This window comes from Nicotiana tabacum, chromosome 3 (genome assembly GCF_000715075.1).
Source record: "Nicotiana tabacum cultivar K326 chromosome 3, ASM71507v2, whole genome shotgun sequence".
Taxonomy (NCBI): domain Eukaryota; kingdom Viridiplantae; phylum Streptophyta; class Magnoliopsida; order Solanales; family Solanaceae; genus Nicotiana; species Nicotiana tabacum.
In genome coordinates this window covers 44,797,255-44,818,313 of record NC_134082.1, presented here as the reverse complement: position 1 = coordinate 44,818,313, position 21,059 = coordinate 44,797,255, and positions in this window count along the sequence as shown.

Below are 21,059 nucleotides of genomic sequence, written 5' to 3'. Positions count from 1 at the left end.
AGACGGCCTCGAAATGGAATTTTGTCGGTTCCGTTAGCTCTGTTGAGTGATTTCGGGCTTAGGGGCATGATCGGATTATGTTTTGGAGGCCCGTAGATAATTTAGGCTTGAAATGCCAAAAGTCGAATTTTTAAAGTTTCCGGTTCGATAGTGAGATTTTGATCCGAGGGTCAGAATGGAATTCTGAAAGTTGGAGTAGCTCCGTAGGGTTTAATGTGACGTGTGTGCAAAATTTCAGGTCATTCGGACGAGGTTTAATAGACATTTTTATCGAAAGCGTAATTTGGAAGTTTTGGAAATCCTTAGGCTTGGATTGAAGAGTGATTTGTGGTTTTAGCATTGTTTGATGTGATTCGAGGGTTGGAATAAGTTCCTTTGATGTTTTAGGACTGATTGATATATTTGGCTGAGGTCCTGGGGGCCTCGGGTGAGTTTCGAGTGCTTAACGGAAGTGGAATTGGACTTAGGAAGAATTTGGAATTGCTGAACCTGTCATAACCGCACCTGCGAGGGTGGGACCGCATGTGCGATGCCGCAGAAGCGGCTATGTGGTCGCAGGAGCGAGATTTGACCCAAGCTCCAGGATCCACAAGTGCGGCTAGGTTTTTGAAGTGACCGTAGATGCGGACCCAACCCGTTAAGCGACTTTTCAAACCTGCGACGCATTCTTCCGCAGGTGCGGGACTGCAGGTACGCTCCCTTGACCGTAGATGCGGTAATCGCTGGGCAGAAATATGAAATTTCGAGGGTTTGGTTCAAAACTTTGAAAAATCAAATTGGAGCTCGGGAGAGGGAGATTTTGGGAGAAAATTGAAAAGGATATCATTGGGTAACAATTCTTTTACCCTTTCTAGTTATATTCCATCAATCTATAGTTAGTTTCATCATTTAATTTCAGATTGGAGATTAAAATTGGGGAAAAGTTGGAAGAAAAATCTTATACCTAGAATTTGAATTTTGATTGAGAATTTGACCTTAGATTTGAATAATTTTGGTATGCATGAACTCGTGAGAGTATGAGGATTCTAAAAATATAAATTTTACCTGATTCCAAGACGTGGGCCCGAGGGGCGTTTTGGTCATTTTACCTAATTTCACGTATTAGCTTAGAATTTAATTGTAGAATTAGTTACTTGAAGTGTTATTTATATTATGCAATTGAAATGAATAGATTTGGGCCATTTGGAGTCGAGTACTCATGGCTAGAACGTGGTTTCGAGTTGATTTTGAGTCGGTTCGAGGTAAGTGGCTTGCCTAACCTTGTGTGGGGGACCGTCCCCTTAGGATTTGGTATTATTGTTAATTGAAATGCCTTGTACGTGAGGTGACGAGTGCGTACTTGTGCTGATTGTTGAAAATCCGTTTTTAATTAAGTAATTACTAGTATGTTTCTTTTCTTGTTTATATTACTTGCACTTAAAGCCTGTTGTCAGCTTAGGAAAGCATATCTAAGTGATTTACTTGCCTTATTTGCTCAAACTGCTTTACCTGAATTCTGTGTACATGCTAGGCTCGAATTACTTCTTTGCCTTAATATGAAATTGACATTTGTTGAATATTTTCCTGATGCTGATGTGTATTTACATTTGGGACTACGGATGTGGGATTCGGGTAGATCCCCTTGCACAGTTATATGGAACTACGAGACTGCACCCGGTAGATTTCCCCAGTACTGGGTATTTACATTTGGGACTACGGAACGGGATTCTGGTAGATCCCCGCGCACTATGAGTTGGACTACGGGACGGAATCCCGGGAGATCCATTGGATATGTATAAATGGGACTACAGGACGGTATCTTAGGAGATCCTCGGTTGTTATTTTTGGTACTGAGCTGTATTTCTTTCTGTGTTTACTTGGCCACTATAATAGTTGTTGCTGTCCTTCATATCCTGTGTTATTTTTACTGTTGTACTTATTTACACCGTTTATTTCACACTTTTAAACCTTATATCTTACTTAACCTCAATAGGGCCCTGACCTTCCTCGTCACTACCCGACCAAGGTTAGACTTAGCACTTACTGAGTACTGCTGTGGTGTACTCATGCCTCTTTCTCGCATATTTTTCATGTGCAGATCCAGGTACTTCGACTCAGTCCTATCACCCTTGAGGCGATGCGATTATTCCAAAGACTTCGAGGTATATCTGCCGCGTCTGCAGACCGAGGAGTCCCTTTCTACTCTCCCTATTGTATTAGCCCTTATGTATTTATTTTCCTTGTTAGATATTCTGGAGTTAGACACTGGTAAACATTCCAAGGCTTGTGTTTCATGGGTTTCCGGCTTTTGGGAAAATGTATTGGTTTTAAGAGTTAATATTGTGTATGCCGAGCAGCACTTTTAAGCGTTGTTTTATTACTCTATTTCTGTTTTAAATTATTTTCTTCCGCAAATTTGGTTTATCTTCCTCATTTTAGGCTTACCTAGTCGTAGAGACTAGGTGCCATCACGATTGTTCACAGAGGGCGAACCGGGGTCGTGACAAGTTAATATCAGAGCTCTAGGTTCATAGGAGTCATGAATCACAAGCCAGTTTATTAGAGTCTCGCTGATCGGTATGGAGACATTTGTACTTATATACGAGAGGTTATGTAACCGTTAGGAAAATTCCACTTCATTTGATTTCCTTGTCGTGCAAGATTTGATGTCACAATTGTAAACTTCGGTATTCTATTCTCTCACAGATGGTGAGGACACGTGCTACCCGAGATGATCAGACACCCGCGCCCCCTACTATAGCCGTCAGAGGCCAGGGCCGGGGTAGAGGCCGAGGACGCACAAGTGGTGCAGCCAGAGCACCTGTGCGAGCTACCACCGAGGTACCGCCAGCAGTTCCAGCCGGAGTCCAGGCACCTAATATGCCTACTGCTACTACTACTCTAGCACTTCAGGAGACTCTGGCACAATTCATGATCGTTGCTTCCCCTTGTTGCAGCTACGTCTCAGGCCGGGGGAGGAGCACAGACTCTTGCTGCCCGCACTCCTAAGCAGTGAGTGCATGTTGAGCAGGTCCTTGAGATTATTCCTGTACAACCTACAATCTGAGACTAGCCCGAGGACAGGGCAACGGTTTTCAAGGATGAGCAGCTGAGGCTTGAGAGGTTCAAGAAGTACAAGCCTCCTATATTCAGTGGTCTAGCATCGGATGATGCTCTGGGATTTCTAGACGAGTGTTATCGTATTCTCCGTACCATGGGTATATCAGGATCGAGTGGGGTTTCCTCTACTACTTTTGAGCTTTGAGGAGCTGCCTATGAGTGGTGGAGCACCAATGAGTTAGATAGTCCGGATGAGGTTGCTTCACTGACTTGGACTCAGTTTTCAGATTTGTTCCTGAGAGAGTATGTTCCTCAGAGCCTCAGGGACACATGGCGCGCAGAGTTTGAGCATTTGCGCTAGGGTGCTATGACTGTCTCAGAGTATGCTGTCCGTTACACTAGTTTGGCTAGACATGCACCAACCTTGGTTTTGACTGTTCGCGAGAGGGTTCATCGGTTTATTGAGGGCCTTATTCCCAATATCAGGTCTAGCATGGCTCGTGAGTTGGAGATGGATATTTCTTATCAGCATGTGGTGAGCATTGCTAGGAGGATTGAGGGTATGCATGCTAGAGAGAGAGATGAGCGGGAGGCCATGAGGACTCGAGAGTCGGGCCATTATTTTGGTACCCGTGCCCCAGTTGCAGGTCGTCATGGTAGGGGTTATATGAGTCGCCATATTCATTTAGCTCTTCCAGCAGCCAGTGGTATTCCAACTCCTCCTAGGCCTCAGGAGCCTTATTATGCACCTCCGATTTCTAGCACCCCTCCCGCGCGGGGTGCTTTCAGAGGTTAGTCCAGCAGACCTGGCCCGAGCCAGTCACAACCTCCACGCCCTCCCAGAGCTTGTTTTGAGTGTGGTGACACATGCCATATGGTAAGGGATTGCCCCAGACTTGGAAGGGGTGCATCTCTACAGACTTCTCAGCCACAGCGTGCTCCACAGAGTTCTCAGGCTATGATTATAGCTCCCGTTGCTACCCCACCTGCTCAGCCAGCTAGAGGTGGAGGTCGGGGAGGTAGAGGTCGCCCTAGAGTGGGAGGCTAGGGCCGATACTATGCCCTTCCTTCCCGTACCGAGGATGTTGCCTCCGATTCTGTCATCACAGGTATTGTACTGATTTGTCACAAAGATGCATCGGTTCTATTTGATCCAGGCTCGACTTACTCTTATGTGTCTTCTTATTTTTCTCTGCATTTGGGTGTACCTCGGGATTCTTTGAGTTCCCCTGTTTATGTTTCTACTTTTGTGGGAGATTCTCTTGTTGTGGACCACATTTATCGGTCGTGCTTGGTTGCTCTTAGTGGTTTTAAGACCAGAGCTGATTTATTGTTTCTCAGCATGGTAGATTTTGATATTATCTTGAGCATGGACTGGTTGTTGCACCATTATGCTATTCTTGATTGTCACGCCAAAATCGTGACGCTGGCTATGCCAGGTTACCGCGTGTTGAGTGGAGAGGTACTTTAGATCACACTCCCAGTAGAGTTATTTCTTTTCTTAAAGCTCAGCGTATGGTTGAGAAGGGGTGTGACACGTATTTAGCTTATGTGAGAGATATCAGTATTGATACCCCTTCAGTTGATTCAGTCCCAGTAGTACGGGATTTTTCTGATGTGTTTCCAGCTGACCTTTCGGGCATGCCGCCTGATAGAGATATTGATTTTGGCATTGATCTGTTGCTGGGAACTTAGCCCATTTCTATTCCTCCGTATCGTATGGCTCCTCTTGAGTTGAAGGATCAGTTACACGAATTTCTTGATCAAGGTTTTATTTGGCCCAGTGTATCACCTTGGGGTGCTCCTATCTTGTTTGTGAAGAAAAAAGGATAGTTCTATGCGTATGTATATTGATTATAACCAGTTGAACAAGGTTACAGTGAAGAACCATTATCCTTTGCCTCGTATTGATGATCTGTTTGACCAGCTTCAGGGCACACGGGTGTTTTCTAAGATTGACTTGCACTTAGGTTACCATCAGTTGAAGATTCGGGAGCCAGATATCTTGAAGAATGCTTTTAGGACTCGGTATGGTCATTATGAGTTCCTTGTTATGTCATTTGGACTGACCAAGCCCCAATAGCCTTTATGCATTTGATGCATAGTGTGTTCCGGCCATATCTTGACTCGTTCGTCATTGTCTTTATTGATGATATTCTGGTGTATTCCCGGAGTCGAGAAGATCATGAGCAGCACCTGAGGACTGTGCTTCAGACTCCAAGAGAAAAGAAGTTATATGCTAAGTTCTCGAAATGTGAGTTTTGGTTGGATTCCGTGGCATTCTTAGGCCACGTGGTGTCGAGTGAGGGTATTCAGGTGGATCCGAAGAAAGTAGAGGCCGTGAAGAGTTGGCCTAGACCATCCTCAGCCATAGAGATCCGTAGTTTCCTTGGCTTGGCGGGTTACTACCATCATTTTATTGAGAGGTTTTCATCGATCGCAGCTCCTATGACCAGACTAACCTAGAAGGGTGCTCCGTTCCAGTGGACAGAAGAGTGTGAGGCGAGCTTTCAGAAGCTCAAGACAGCTTTGACTACATCCCCAATGTTGATATTGCCTACAGGTTTGGGGTCTTATACGGTCTATTGTGATGCCTTGAGGATTGCCCTTAGAGCGGGTTTGATGCAGGGTGGTAGGGTGATTGCCTATGCGTCTAGACAGTTGAAGGTTCACGAGAAGAATTATCCGATTCACGACCTTGAGTTAGCTGCCATTGTTCACGCCCTGAAGATCTGACATCATTATTTGTACGGGGTTCCTTGTGAGATTTATACCGATCATCGGAGCTTGCAGCACCTATTCAAGCAAAAGGATCTAAATTTGCGCTAGAGGAGATGGTTAGAGTTGCTGAAGGACTATGACATCACTATTTTGGTATCACTCGGGCAAGGCCAATGTGGTGGTCGATGCCTTGAGTCGTCGAGCAGAGAGTTTGGGGAGTTTGGCTTATTTACTAGCATCGAAAAGACCTATGGCGATGGATGTTCAGGCCTTAGCCAGCCAGCTTGTGAGATTGGATCATTTGGAGCCCAGTCGGGTTCTAGATTGTGTGGTTTCTCGGTCTTCCATATTTGATCGTATCAGGGAGCGTCAGTATGATGACCCTCATTTTCTTGTCCTCAAGGACAAGGTTCAGCACGGTGATGCCAGAGATGTGACTATTAGTGATGACGAGATATTAAGGATACAGGGTCGGATTTGTGTACCCAATGTTGATGGGCTTCGGGAGTTGATTCTGGAAGAGGCCCATAGTTTGCGGTATTCCATTCATCCAGGTGCCGCGAAGATGTATCAGGATTTGAGGCAGCACTATTGGTGGAGTCGGATGAAGAAAGATATAGTTGGATTTGTATCTCAGTGCCTCAATTATCAGCAGTGAGGTATGAGCACCAGAGACCAGGAGGGTTTCTTCAGCAGATAGAGATTCCAGAGTGGAAGTGGGAGCGGATCATCATGGACTTTGTAGTTGGGCTCCCACAGACTTTGAGAAAGTTCGATGCTATTTGGGTGATTGTGGATCGGCTGACCAAGTCCGTGCACTTCATTCCTGTGTGTACTACCTATTCTTCGGAGCGGTTGGCAAATATTTATATTCGGGAGATTTTTCGTCTGCATGGTATTCCAGTTTTCATCATTTCAGATAGAGGTACTCAGTTCACATCACAGTTCTGGAGGGCCGTTCAGCATGAGTTGGGTACCCGGGTAGAGTTGAGTATATCATTTCACCCTCAAACGGACAGATAGTCCGAGCACAATATTCAGATTCTTGAGGATATGCTCTGTGCGTGTGTGATTGAGTTTGAAGGGTCTTGGAATCAGTTCTTTCCATTAGCGGAGTTTGCCTACAACAACAACTATCAGTCTAGCATTTAGATAGTACCGTGTGAGGCTTTATATGGTAAGCAGTGTATATCCCCGGTGGGTTGGTTCGAACCAGGAGAGGCTAGATTGTTGGGCACAGACTTGGTTTAGGATGCTTTGGAGAAGGTCAGGGTGATTCATGATAAACTCCGTATAGCCCAGTCCCGTCAGAAGACTTACGCAGACCGGAAGGTTCGTGATGTTTCCTATATGGTTGGAGAGTGGGTTCTGCTTCGGGTTTCGCCTATGAAGGGCATTATGAGATTCGGAAAGAAAGGAAAGTTGAGTCCGAAGTTATTGGTCCTTTTGAGATATTGCGGCATGTTGGGGAGGTTGCTTATGAGCTTGGCCTACCTCCCAGATTGGCAGGAGTTCATCCGGTATTTCATGTTTCAATGCTCCGAAGGTATCACGGTGATCCGTCACACGTGTTGGGTTTCAGTTCAGTCCATTTGGATAAGGATCTATCTTATGTTGAGGAGCTAGTGGCGATATTGAACAGGCAGGTTTGAAAACTGAGGTATAAGAACATTGCATCAGTGAAGGTTTAGTGTCGGGGTCAGCCAGTCGAGGAGGCGACTTGGGAGACCGAGCAGGATATGCGCAACCATTACCCTCATCTTTTTACTACTTCAGGTATGTCTCTATGCTCGTTCGAGGACGAATGAATGTTTAAGTGTGGGAGGATGTAACGACCCGGCCGGTCATTTTAAGAATTTACGCCCGATCCCCTATTAACTACTTTCCCTGTATTTATTTCTGCTATTTCGATTTGCCGGGATGTTTGGTTTTGAGTTTCAGAGAGTTTCGGGACACTTAGTCCCTAAATGAGAGTATAAGTTCTAGAAATTGGACAGTAGTTGGAGCAGTGTGAAGACGACCTCGGAATGGAATTTCGTCAATTCTGTTAGCTCCGTTTAGTGATTTCAGGCTTAGGGGCGTGATCGGATTATGTTTTAGAGGTCCGTAGCTAATTTAGGCTTGAAATGCCGAAAGTTGAATTTTTGAAGTTTCCGGTTCGATAGTGAGATTTTGATCCGAGGGTCGGAATGGAATTCCAAAAATTGGAGTAGCTCCATAGGGTTGAATGTGACGTGTGTGCAAAATTTTAGGTCATTCGGACGAGGTTTGATAGACTTTTTTATCGAAAGCGTAATTTGGAAATCCTTAGGCTTGGATTGAAGAGTGATTTGTGGTTTTAGCATAGTTTGATGTGATTCGAGTGTTGGAATAAGTTCGTTTGATGTTTTAGGACTGGTTGATATATTTGGTTGAGGTCCCGGGACCCTCGGGTGAGTTTCAGGTGCTTAACGGAAGTGGAATTGGACTTAGGAAGAATTTGGAATTGCTGAACCTATCATAACCGTACCTGCGAGTCTGGGACCACAGGTGCGACGCCGCAAAAGCGGCTATGTGGCCGCAGGAGCGAGATTTGGCCCAAGCTCCAGGTTCCTCAGGTGCGGCTGGGTTTTCATAGATGCAGTGTCGCAGATGCGGCCAAGCGAACGCAAATGCAGACCTATCCCATTAAGTGACTTTTTGAACCTGCGATGCATTCTTCCGCATGTGCGCTCCCTTGACCGCAGATGCGGTAATCGTTGGGCAGAAATATGAAATTTTGAGGGTTTGGTTCAAAACTTGGAAAAATCAAATTGGAGATCGGGAGAGGGCGATTTTGGGAGGAAATTGAAGAGGAAATCATTGGATAACAATTCTTAAACCCTTTCTAGTTATATTCCATCAATCTATAGTTAGTTTCATCATTTAATTTCGGATTGGAGATGAAAATTGGCGAAAAGTTGGAAGAAAGTTCTTAGACCTAGAATTCGAATTTTGATTGGGAATTTGACCTTAGATTTGGATAATTTTGGTATGCATGAACTCGTGAGAGTATGAGGATTCTGAACACATAAATTTTACCCGATTCCGAGGCATGGGATCAAGGGCATTTTCGTCATTTTACCTAATTTTGCGTATTAGCTTAGAATTTAATAGTAGAATTAGTTACTTGAAGTGTTATATACATTATGCAATTGAATTGAATAGGTTTGGGCCATTTGGAGTCTAGTACTCATGGCAAGAACATGGTTTCGAGTTAATTTTGAGTCGGTTCGAGGTAAGTGGCTTGCCTAACCTTGTGTGGGGGACCTTCCCCTTAGGATTTGGTATTACTGTTAATTGAAATGCCTTGTACGTGAGGTGATGGGTGCGTACTTGTGCTGATGGTTGAAAATCCGGTTTTCATTAAGTAATTACTAGTATGTTTCTTTTCCTGTTTATATTACTTGAACTTAAAGCCTGTTGTTAGCTGAGGAAAGCATGTCTAAGTGATTTACTTGCCTTATTTGCTCAAATTGCTTTACCTGAATTATGTGCAGCATGCTAGGCTAGAATTACTTATTTGCCTTAATATGAAATTGACATTTGCTGATTATTTTCCTGATGCTAATGTGTATTTACATTTGGGACTACGGATGTGGGATTCTGGTAGCTCCCCCTTGTCTGTTTATTTGGGACTACGGATGCGGGATTTTGGTAGATCCTCCTGCACAGTTATATGGAACTACGGGACTGCACCCGGTAGATTCCCCCAGTACTGGGTATTTACATTTGGGACTACGGAACGGGATTCCGGTAGATCCCCGCGCACTATGAGTTGGACTACGGGACGGAATCCCGGGACATCCATTGGATATGTATAAATGGGACTACAGGATGGTATCCTAGGAGATCCCCGTTTGTTATTTTTGGTACTGAGCTGTATTTCTTTCTGTGTTTACTCTGCCTCTGTAGTAGTTATTGTTGTCCTTCATATCCTATGTTATTTTTACTGTTTTACTTATTTACACCGTTTATTTTACTCTATTAAACCTTATATCTTATTTAACCTCAGTAGGGCCCTGACCTTCCTCGTCACTACCCGACTGAGGTTAGGCTTGGCACTTACTGAGTACCGCTGTGGTGTACTCATGCCTCTTTCTGTGCATGTTTTTCATGTGCCGATCCAGGTACTTTGACTTAGTCCTATCACCCTTGAGGCGAGGCGACTGTTCCAGAGACTTCGTGGTATATCTACCGCATCCGCAGACCGAGGTGTCCCTTTCTACTCACCCTATTGTATTAGCCCTTCTGCATTTCTTTTCCTTGTTAGATAATCTGGAGTTACACACTGGTAGACATTCCAAGAATTGTGGTTTCATGGGTTTCCGGGTTTTGGGAAAATATATTGGTTTTAAGAGTTAATATTGTGTATGTCGAGCGACACTTTTAAACGATGTTTTATTACTCTATTTCTGTTTTAAATTGTTTTCTTCTGCAAATTTGGTTTATCTTCTGCCTTTTAGGCTTACCTAGTCGTAGAGGCTAGGTGCCATCATGATGGTTCACGGAGGGCGAACCAGGATTGTGATAGTACCGTAACAAGCACCGCGAGATCTGCAGACGGTTCAGTGTGAGATACAATTTTTAGGCTCTCCGAGATGAACTAAAGGAGAAGGATGACGAGTTGGTAAGAGTCATCGGAAAATGCAGCATCCTTGAGGGGGAGTTAAGGGATAAGGAAGAAGAACTTGAGGTGAGCAAGGGGGTCAAGGCCTAATGTGCCGATCTTCAAGCCTAATGATCTCGTTGCGTGCCGAACTTGATGAGTGTCAGATCAAAGCAAACGCTCTGAGTGGCGAGGTCGCTGAGAAGGCAACAGATTTAGAGAAGGCGGTGTTGACCCGGTTGAAGTCTACGAGGAAAGTGGAGGCTTTGGAGGTCGTGATCCGCGTTCTTCATTCTGAGTGGGAAAGTGCTCTAGAGATGGCCAGGCTCAGAGAGAAGCGGCTTGATAAGCGGATAGGGGAGCTAGAAAAAGAGGCTTCAGGCCTTGGTGACCAAGTTGCTACTCTCGAGGTCGAGAAGGCATAGTTATTGGCTCAGCTGTCTTTTTTCTGTACTTCTTCTTTTCCTGATATTCTGCGAGATTTGTATGAGGAATGGATTCACGCCGAGGCTCAAATGGATATATTTAGAGATCTGATGGGGGCGTGAAATTTTTCAGAGGCCGACTTCGAGGATGCTCATGTTAAGGAACGTAAAGCTCTGGTTGCTTGTGGCTATGATCCCGCTACACCGGAGGTCGGTGATGACGAAGAGGATGCGGGCGTGGATCGGATTGGACAGGACGCCTGGTATGAGGATGAGTATCCCGATGGTGATGGTGATGGCGAAGAGGCAAATGGAGATGGCCTAGGCGATCAAGCTGATGACGCTACTGGGTCAGACGACGATTAGTTGTTTTTTCTTTCCTTTTTTGTTTAACTACAGACTTGTGTATTTTTTGTGGGCGTCTTTTTGAGCCTTTGTAAAAAGAATATTCTAACTATGAAATGCTAGTTCTGTTACTCGTACCTGATTCTTTTTCTGTTGTTCAAGTTTGTATGCCTTTTTTTTGTAAGCTTGGTTGCCTTAGTCATAATGACTTAGTTCAAGTAGGTTGACGAGGTTGAAATAAAAGCTAGTCTTGATCATGGATGAGGGCCAATAGGTGTTGGTTCGAACGAGGTCGAATACAATCTATATTTAGTTATTGATGAGGGTCTAGTAGGTGTTTATTCGAACAAGGTCGAATATAATCTATGTTTAGTTATGGCCGAGGGCCGAATAGGTGTTGATTCGAATAAGGTTGAATATAACCTATGTTTAGTTATGGCCGAGGGCAGAATAGGCGTTGATTTGAATGAGATTGAATATAACCTATGTTTAGTTATGGACGAGGTCTGAATAAGTGTTGATTCGAACGATGTTGAATATAACCTATGTTTAGGTATGGCCGAGGGCTAAATTGGTGCTGAATTCAACGAGGTCGAATATAACCTATATTTAGTTATGACCGAGGGCAGAATAGGTATTGATTCAAATAGGGTCGGATATAACCTATATTTAGTTATGGCCGAGGGCCGAATAGGTGTTGATTCGAAGGAGGTCGAATATAACCTATGTTTAGTTATGCCGAGCGCCGACTAGGTGTTGATTCGAACGAGGTCGAATATAACCTATTTTTAGTTATGGCCGAGGACCGAATATGTGTTAATTCGAATGAGGTCGAATATAACCTATGTTTAGTTATGGCCGAAGGACGAATAGGTGTTGATTCGAACGAGGTCGAATATAACCTATGTTTAGTTATGGCAGAGGGCCAATTAGGTGTTGAGACAACATTGCTTTGGCTGTACGTTTGGCGAAAATATGGGTGAACTTCATTATTTTTGCTTTGTAGATACACTTGGAGAAATTTACATATTTCTCGTGCTGACATTCCATTCACAGTCTATCTAGTGTTGGCTGCCATTCCAGTCCCAGTTTATCTAGTCCCTTCATTGGTCGACCTGGGAAAGTATATTGAGAGGTTGAGCAATGAACTAGTCTTCCTGTGCCTCTTGTTCGCACTTCAACTTGAAGTGTCCCCTTCGTCGCCTCATTAAAAACCTCCTTGATAAAACTCAATTGGGACAAAACTCAAGTGAGGGGAAAAAGAGTACGACGTGGAGGATGCTTTTTCTTAAAAGTTGAAGTACTTGAGGTGGGTGATATTCTAGTTGTTTGGTAGTAGTTTTCCTTCCATTATTTTTAGTTGGAATGATCCTTTATTTGCTGTTGCCGTGATTTTGTATGGGCCGTGCCAATTTCAGTTTACCTTTCCGTGGGTCCTTGCTTGCTTGTGTTTTAGCTTTGAGCACGTAGTCTCCAACTTTGGTGGTCTGACTTTTGTCTTTTTGCTGTAATAGTGTTCTGCCTGTTATTTTTGGGCGATCATCTTTATGTAGGCCATATCCTTTCGTTCTTCGACTTCATCGAGTTCTTGCCTTCTGCTTTCGTTGTTCCTCGACCCGTTCTTGTGAGAGTATCTTAGACTGGGCTCTCCGACATCGACCGGTATCACAACATCAGTCCCATAGACTAATGAGTAAGGTAAGCTTCCCAATTAAATAGTCCCTTTACTCATTTATTTCTGACAATAGAGATTCACCTAAACTAGTAATTAATGTTCTTTACAAAATGCGAACATTGTTAGGTCACATGCAACGAGTCAAATAAAAACCTTCATGGAAGTATGTTCCAGTTCTTATCCGATGCCAAATTATCACATGGGGAGGGTTGAACGTAAAAAAATAATTCTAGAATTTTACTATATTTACTTCACAGTTTGAATAAATTAACAAAAAGAATCTTACTTTTTTCTTTCTTCGAGAGTTACTGAGCAAGGTTTTAATATGCCATATTGGTGAATGCCAACACATTTTATGTGTACTGTCGAGAGTTACTTTTTTAGGATGTTCCAATCATTGTACTGTCAAGTGAACAAGACTAGTTTCTGGTTTCTCCAGAAATAAGTGGCCTTTGACCTTTCTTTGCATTACATAAGTTGGACCCACCTCTTCTCACTTTTTATATGAACTACTATATTTTAAACCATCCAATATTCAAAGTGTACTGATATGCTAATTCAAATTCCCACTAAAGGGGTAAAAAAAGTAATCTTTTGTATAGGTCCAAATTTGGCAATAACTACAGTTGTTAAGCACAACATGGAACGAGATTACTATAATGCGCCGTCTGATGATCGTTGTGACAGAGAACAACGATAAAGAGCGGTCAGCCGAAACGAGACGTTAATGATAGTGTAAACTTAAAGGGAGATAGTAAGAATATGCTTTTTAAATATTTTTTATGTTGTACTTTTTAGGGCTTTATGGGAAGTATCCCCTATAAATAAGAAGAGTTAGTAAAGAAGAGAAATCCGAAAAAGAGACAAAAGAACACTTTGTAAAAGATTTATCTGAAAGATTATACAAGAGTGGCCTGATTCATTGATTGGATAACTCAAAGCGTACTTTATTATTCTATACTGACAACATCCGAGAAATCTTCAACCATCTGATACATCCTTCTTTTCTACACTATTTTCAGGGGAAGTGACTTCCCGAAAGATCACAATAATTGGGTAGTAACTTCTTTTGATTACGTTAGCCGCATTTGTTCAGATCCATTGCTATTAATGTCATTGCATTTATGAGTATTTGATCAACTCAACATATTAACTAACATCTTTCATCTTGCCTATTTCAATTATCATATGGTCTAGATTTTATTATCTTTAACTAAGATTCACCTCTTTTCATCATTAATGGATTTAATCATAAGGCTCAACACTTTTTGGTCAAACATCTTTATTAAAAAATTCTTTTTTCCTAAAGTTTGAATTCGATACCTTTGATTAATAGTGAAAATTTTAACTATCTGACTGTATTCGATTTATATGAACTACCTGCCCACCCTTGTGCCAAAGAAAAAAAAAACAAAGAAGGGTTTCGATTTTCTTTTATATCTTAAATGTTATGCACCTACTAAATTAATGCTGAGTTGCTGACTTTAAGATTTAAAATTCCATTGACCAAATTAGGACAGATCAAGAAGCATCTATTTACACTTCAAATCCTATGATGACTCAGATAAAATAGTTTTACTATCTATTTTAAATACAAATTTTGCTTGTCTACCATTTGCATATTAATCATACAAAATAGTAGTGTCTTGCTTGTTTATCGTTTCCAAATTGAGGATATTAGCCAAATGATTAGGCATAACATTAGTGCTAAGCCAGGATACCAATATGTAATTCTAAAATGGCTTGGACATTAATAAATCATGATTGGCTCCATATGGAGTTTATATAATTTAACCCCCCCCAAAAAAAAACCCGGAGAATATTAGATTGTGAGTTGTGACACTTCAAAAGGAAATTAAAATTTAAAAAGAAAAGAAAAAATGCAAATAAATCTTACAAAAATTCAGATATGTTTCATAAGCATCATCAAGGACTATGAAGCCCACTTTATTTATGGACAGTGGGAGCTATTTAGCTGCATCTTATCTGGTTAAATATGGTTACGTGACAACACATCCATGAGTCGCTTGTTTTTATAAAAATTATTTAACTTACATATATTGTCAGTATAAAAAACTTTATATTGTAAGTATATTTTAACTTGTTATATCGGGTAATTTGTCTTACTTTTAAGGTAACTAATCATATTTTCTATGGGTGTTTAACATGTAATCGTCTTCTAAGTAACCTAGTAGTATAAAAAAAATTAGATTTTCAGTGATAGTTAAAAGTTAAACTTTTATAAAAATATAAATCCTCTCTAATTAAACGTCATTTTTTTGGACAAAAGGTTCCTGACATTTTGAAAAAAATAATTGCGAGCTAAATTTATTCTGAAAATTAATTTCCAATAATATTAAGTGTATACTGTCAAAATCAAATGCCTCCAACTTATAGGCTCGAGGGTCCGTCCTAAGCCTGAGTCCAGGCGAGGTCGAGTTCGAGCCCGATGGACCAGACTCGAGCTCGAAGACAGAATGCAATGCCTAGAGATTGGAGTACGAGGAATACCGAAGCTGAGAATGCTCGACCCCGAAATTGTACCGTTATGGATCTATAAAAGAATAAGCTAGATTCCTGCCACGTCCCCAAGATCATGGCGCAAATCCCGAAATAGGATTGTACGATTCCGTACTAGGCAGTTAGATAGTTGTATCAAGGATATTCCTTACTGTAAATAGAAATATACCTTATTTAGGGTTCCCCTATTATATAAAGGGACCCCAATCATTTTATAAGATCATCTATTCATTGAGAAAAGAATATACTATCTACTTTTTGCCTATTGTTCATCAAAATTGTCCTTTAGTTCTATTGCTCTTACTTTACTTTTCTTGCTTAATTGTTCTTATTGTTCTAAACCCGCCTCGAGGTCACTAAGCTCGAGGTCACCGCTGCTGAGTTACATTAGTTTGATTCATTTATTATTTTCATTTCTACTTCATATTTCTTGTTATTAATTGGCATTGAATTAAATCATATATCTTTAAAACTACAAATCAAATTTAACTGTTACTCGTATTTTCGAGGTAAACAGTTTGGCGCCCACCGTGGGGATAAAGATAATAGTGATAATTTCTTTACTGATTCTCATTACACATGTTGGTTTTACACTTTTTCTTGTCAAGAGTTTTTGATTCTCAGGCTGAAACATGTCTAGCTCAGGAAACACACCTGTTTATGACAACAAAGGTCTTGGAGAAAATAGCAATGCAGGGGTCGGCGTACCATCGATAAACCCAGGGGAAGTGCAAAATATGGAACTCTTTGATGTTAGTTCGCACATTGCTTTAGATGCAGATCTAGGCACAGACCCCGGAGGGAATATACGCAGGGAAGCCCTATCAGGGGGCCAAGGAGCACCAGGAATAAGGGATGGGGGAGTCAGCCTCCAAGTGATATTCGAGATGCTGCAAGCTCAGCAAATCGCCATCGCTCAACTTCAGAGTCAAAATAAAACTCCAAATACAACCGAGCCAGTAAACACTCGGTGTACTGAACCGACACTAGAAAGGCCAGATAAAAGTGGCTCAGGGAATGACCCCACGATTATGAGGATGCTCGAAGACCTCACTAAGAGGATCGAGTCTGGAGAAAAGAAAATTGAAGACAATGACAAAAAGGTTGAAACTTATAACTCTCGTGTTGACCAAATACCAGGGGCACCTCCGATTTTGAAATGTTTAGACGCCAAAAAGTTCATACAAAAACTATTCCCTCAGAGTCCGGCTCCGACGCCCATTCCTAAAAGGTTTCGCATGCCCGATATACCCAAATATAATAGAACAATCGACCTTAATGAGCATATTACTTCATACACTTGTGGGATCAAAGGAAATGATTTGAATGACGACGAGATCGATTCAGTCTTGTTGAAAAAGTTTGGAGAAACATTGTCGAAAGGAGCTATAATTTGGTATCACAACTTAGCTCCTAATTTTATTGACTCATTTGCTATGTTAGCAGATGTCTTCGTGAAAGCACACGCCGGGGCCATAAAGGTGGCCACGAGGAAATCAGACGTCTTTAAGATAAAACAAAGGAACGACGAGATGTTGAGAGAGTTTGTGTATAGGTTCCAGATGGAGAAGATGGAGTTACCACCAATCTCGGATGACTGAGTAGTACAAGCTTTTATGCAAGGTTTGAATGAAATGAGCTCGATTGCATCCAACAATTAAAGTAAAACTTGATCGAGTGTCCAGCTGTGACATGGTCGGATGTGCACAACTGTTACCAATCGAAAATCAGGGTCGAGGACGACTAGTTGGGAGCCCTCTCAGGTTCAGTTCATCCTAACAGGTTTGCATCCAAGCCCCTGAGAGATGCAGATAGGGAATCAAGATCAAACACGGAACGATATCAGCCATACGTCGAGCGGAGAAACAACGGCTCGGGTCGTATAGCGCCTCAGAATGATCGAGTCCAAAGTTCTCGAGGACTCATGAGTAAGGGTAGGTTCAATAAGCATACCGACCTTGCAGAGGCACCTCGATTGTCAGAGTATAATTTCAGCATAGATGCATCAGGGATCGTGTCAGCTATTGGAAGAATCAAAGACACCAGGTGGCCCAAGCCCATACAAACCGATCATTCTCAAAGAAACCCGAACTTGATGTGCAAGTATCATGGCACACACGGTCATAAAAACCGAAGATTGCAGGAAGCTCAGGGAGGAGGTGGCTCAGTTGTTCAACGAAGGTCACCTTTGAGAATTCCTTAGTGATCGAGCCAAAAACCACTTCAGGGAGAGAGATGCAAGAAAAAATGAGAAAGAAGAACCACAACATGTAATCCACATGATCATTGGCGGAGTCGATATCCCTCAACGACCTGTATTCAAATGCACCAAAGTATCAATCACCAGAGAAAAATGGACTCAGAGCTATGTGCCCGAGGACTTCTATGACGAGGAAGCAGAAGACATATCTCAGCCACACAACGACGCCCTGGTAATTTCTATCCTTTTAAATAAAATTCAGGTTAAATGTGTTTTAGTGGATCCAGGTAGCTCAGCAAACATAATCAGATCGAGGGTTGTAGAACAACTCGGCCTGCAAGATCAGATTGTACCTGCATCCTGGGTCCTAAATGGCTTCAATATGGCAAACAAAACGACAAAAGGCATGGTTATCCTGCCAGTAAACGTAGCATGGACCATACAAGATACTAAATTCCATGTCATCGAATGTGACATGAGGTATAATGCACTCCTCGGGAGACCATAGATACACAACATGAGGGCAGTGCCTTCAACTCTTTACCAGATGTTGAAGTTCCCAACAAACGAAGGAGTGAAAATAGTCTACGGAGAGCAACATGCTGCAAAGGAGATATTTGCAATCAAGGAAGTGGCACCGATACTAGAGCCTTCGACCTCGGAGAAATTGAGCATCGAAGGTAAACATGCGGCTAAATCGCAATCACCGCCTCCAGCCTCGATGGAATCGGAGCAACAGGTAATCAAAGACGAAGATGAGGATTTTCTTACTCCTCGAACCTTCATCATTCCCGAAGAGTCCGACAAAATTAAGTCAACAATCGAGGAACTGGAGCAGGTCCTACTGATCGAGTATATGCCCGAGAGAAAGGTATACCTAGGAACGAGGTTAACCCCCAAACTCAGGAAAAAAACTCATTTAGTTTCTTATTAATAATATGGATTGCTTTGCTTGGTCCCATTTAGATATGACACAGATTCCACTGGAAATCACCACGCATCGGTTAGCGATCGACCCCAGGTTCAAACCAGTGAAGCAAAAAAGGAGGCCCCAGTCCGAGATGAAACATGCATTCATAAAGGACGAGGTAACCAAACTTCTTAAAATAAGGTCTATTCGGGAGGTGAAGTACCCCGAATGGTTAGCCAATGTAGTTGTAGTTCCTAAAAAAGAAAAAAAACTTAGAATGTGTGTAGACTATAAGGACTTGAACAAAGCATGTCCGAAAGATTCTTTCCCACTGCCCAATATCGATCGTATGATCGATGCCACGGCCGGCCACGAGATCCTAACTTTTCTCGACATCTCCGGGTATAATCAGATTCAAATGAACCCAGAGGACTAGGAAAAAACTTCGTTTATTACAATATTTGGAACTTATTGTTACAACGTAATGCCCTTCAGGCTAAAAATGTAGGAGCTACATACCAACGTCTAGTTAACAAAATGTTGGAAGAACAAATAGGTAAAATAATGGAAGTTTACATTGATGATATATTGGTTAAGCCCCTGCGGCTAGAGGACCATTTAGCTCATTTGCAGGAAACATTCAAGATCTTGAGGAAATACAACATGAAGTTTAACCCGGAGAAATGTGCCTTCGGAATCGGTTCGGGTAAGTTTCTTGGCTTTATGGTGTCGAATCGGGGCATCAAAATTAACCCCGATAAAATCAAGGCCATCGAGGATATCACCATCGTGGATAGTGTGAAGGCCGTTAAAGGCTAACATGTCGAATAGCTGCTTTGGGTCGATTCATTTCGAGGTCATCAAATCGAAGTCATCGGTTCTTTTCCTTGCTAAAAAAGAAAAAGGATTTCGCATGGACCCCAGAATGCCAACAAGCCTTAGAAGAATTGAAGCGATACTTATCGAGCCTGCCTTTGCTTCACACCAGAAGGTAGATGAAAAACTTTACCTATATTTGGCGGTATCCGAGATAGCGATAAGTGGATTACTAGTTCTAGAAGAGCAAGGTACGCAATTTCCTATTTATTATGTAAGCCGAACTCTAGGAGATGCTGAAACCAGATACCCTCACGTAGAAAAATTAGCACTTGCATTAATAAGTGTATCTAGAAAACTAAAGCCATATTTTTAATGTTATCCCATATGTGTATTAACCACATATCCCTTTCGAAATGTTTTGCTTAAGCCCGAACTATCGGGCCGGATGGCCAAATGGGCCGTTGAATTTAGCGGGTACAATATCAAATATCAATCCTGAATGGACATCAAGTCTTAGATTCTAGCTGACTTCGTGGCCGATGTTTCGCCGACCCTCATACCAGAAGTGGAAAAAGAACTCCTACTGAGTTCTGGTACACCATCGTGGGTATAGACCCTTTTCACGGATGGTACATCAAAAATGAAGAGGTCCGGGCTTGGCATTTTCTTGAAACCACCTACGAGCAGTATTATTAGACAATCTATTAAAAATTCTAGGTTGACTAATAATGAGGCCGAGTATGAGGCCATGATTGCAGGTCTCGAGCTAGCCAAGAGCTTTGGAGCATAGGTCATTAAAGCCAAGTGCAATTCACTATTCTTGTAAACCAAGTAAACAAAAGTTTTGAAGTTCGAGAGGATAGAATACAATGGTATTTGGATAAGCTACAGGTAACTTTGCACTGCTTCAAGGAGTGGACTCTGGATCATGTGCCTTGAGAACAAAATAGCGAGGCTGATGCACTTGCTAACCTAGGATCCTCAGTCAATGAAGATGACATCGTCCCGGGGACTGTCCTCCAGCTATCGAGGTCTGTGGTTGAAGAGGGTCATGCCGAGATAAATTCAACAAGTTTGACTTAGGACTAGAGGAATAAGTACATTGATTATTTGAAATATGGAAAACTCCCATCGGACCATAAAGAATCGAGGACCTTACAAACCAAGGCTGCTAGGTTTGCATTAGACGAGGGTGGAACATTGTACAGGAGAACGTTCGATGGGCCATTGGCAGTACGTTTAGGGCCGGGGGACACCGATTATGTGTTAGAGGTCCATGAAGGTACTTATGGAAATCACTCAGGCGCCGAGTCTTTGATTCGCAAAATTATCAGAGCAGGATATTACTGGGATAGCATGGAAAAAGATACTAAAGAATTTGTCAAAATATGTGATAAGTGTCAACGATTAGCACCGATGATCCATCAGCCCGGATAACAACTCCATTCGATCCTATCCCCATGGCCTTTCATGGAATGGGGAATGGATATAGTCGGCCCTCTACCAACGGTCCCAGGTAAAGCTAAATTTATTTTGTTTATGACTGATTATTTTTCTAAGTGGGTGGAAGCACATGCCTTTGAGAAGGTCAGAAAAAAAGAAGTTATTGACTTCATCTGGGACCACATCATATGCCGGTTCGGTATACCTGCCGAGATTGTATGTGATAATGGAAAACAATTCATCGATAGCAAGGTGACGGAGTTCCTCGAGGCACATAAAATAAAGAGGATTTTATCGACACCGTACCACCCAACTGGAAATGGACAGGCCGAGTC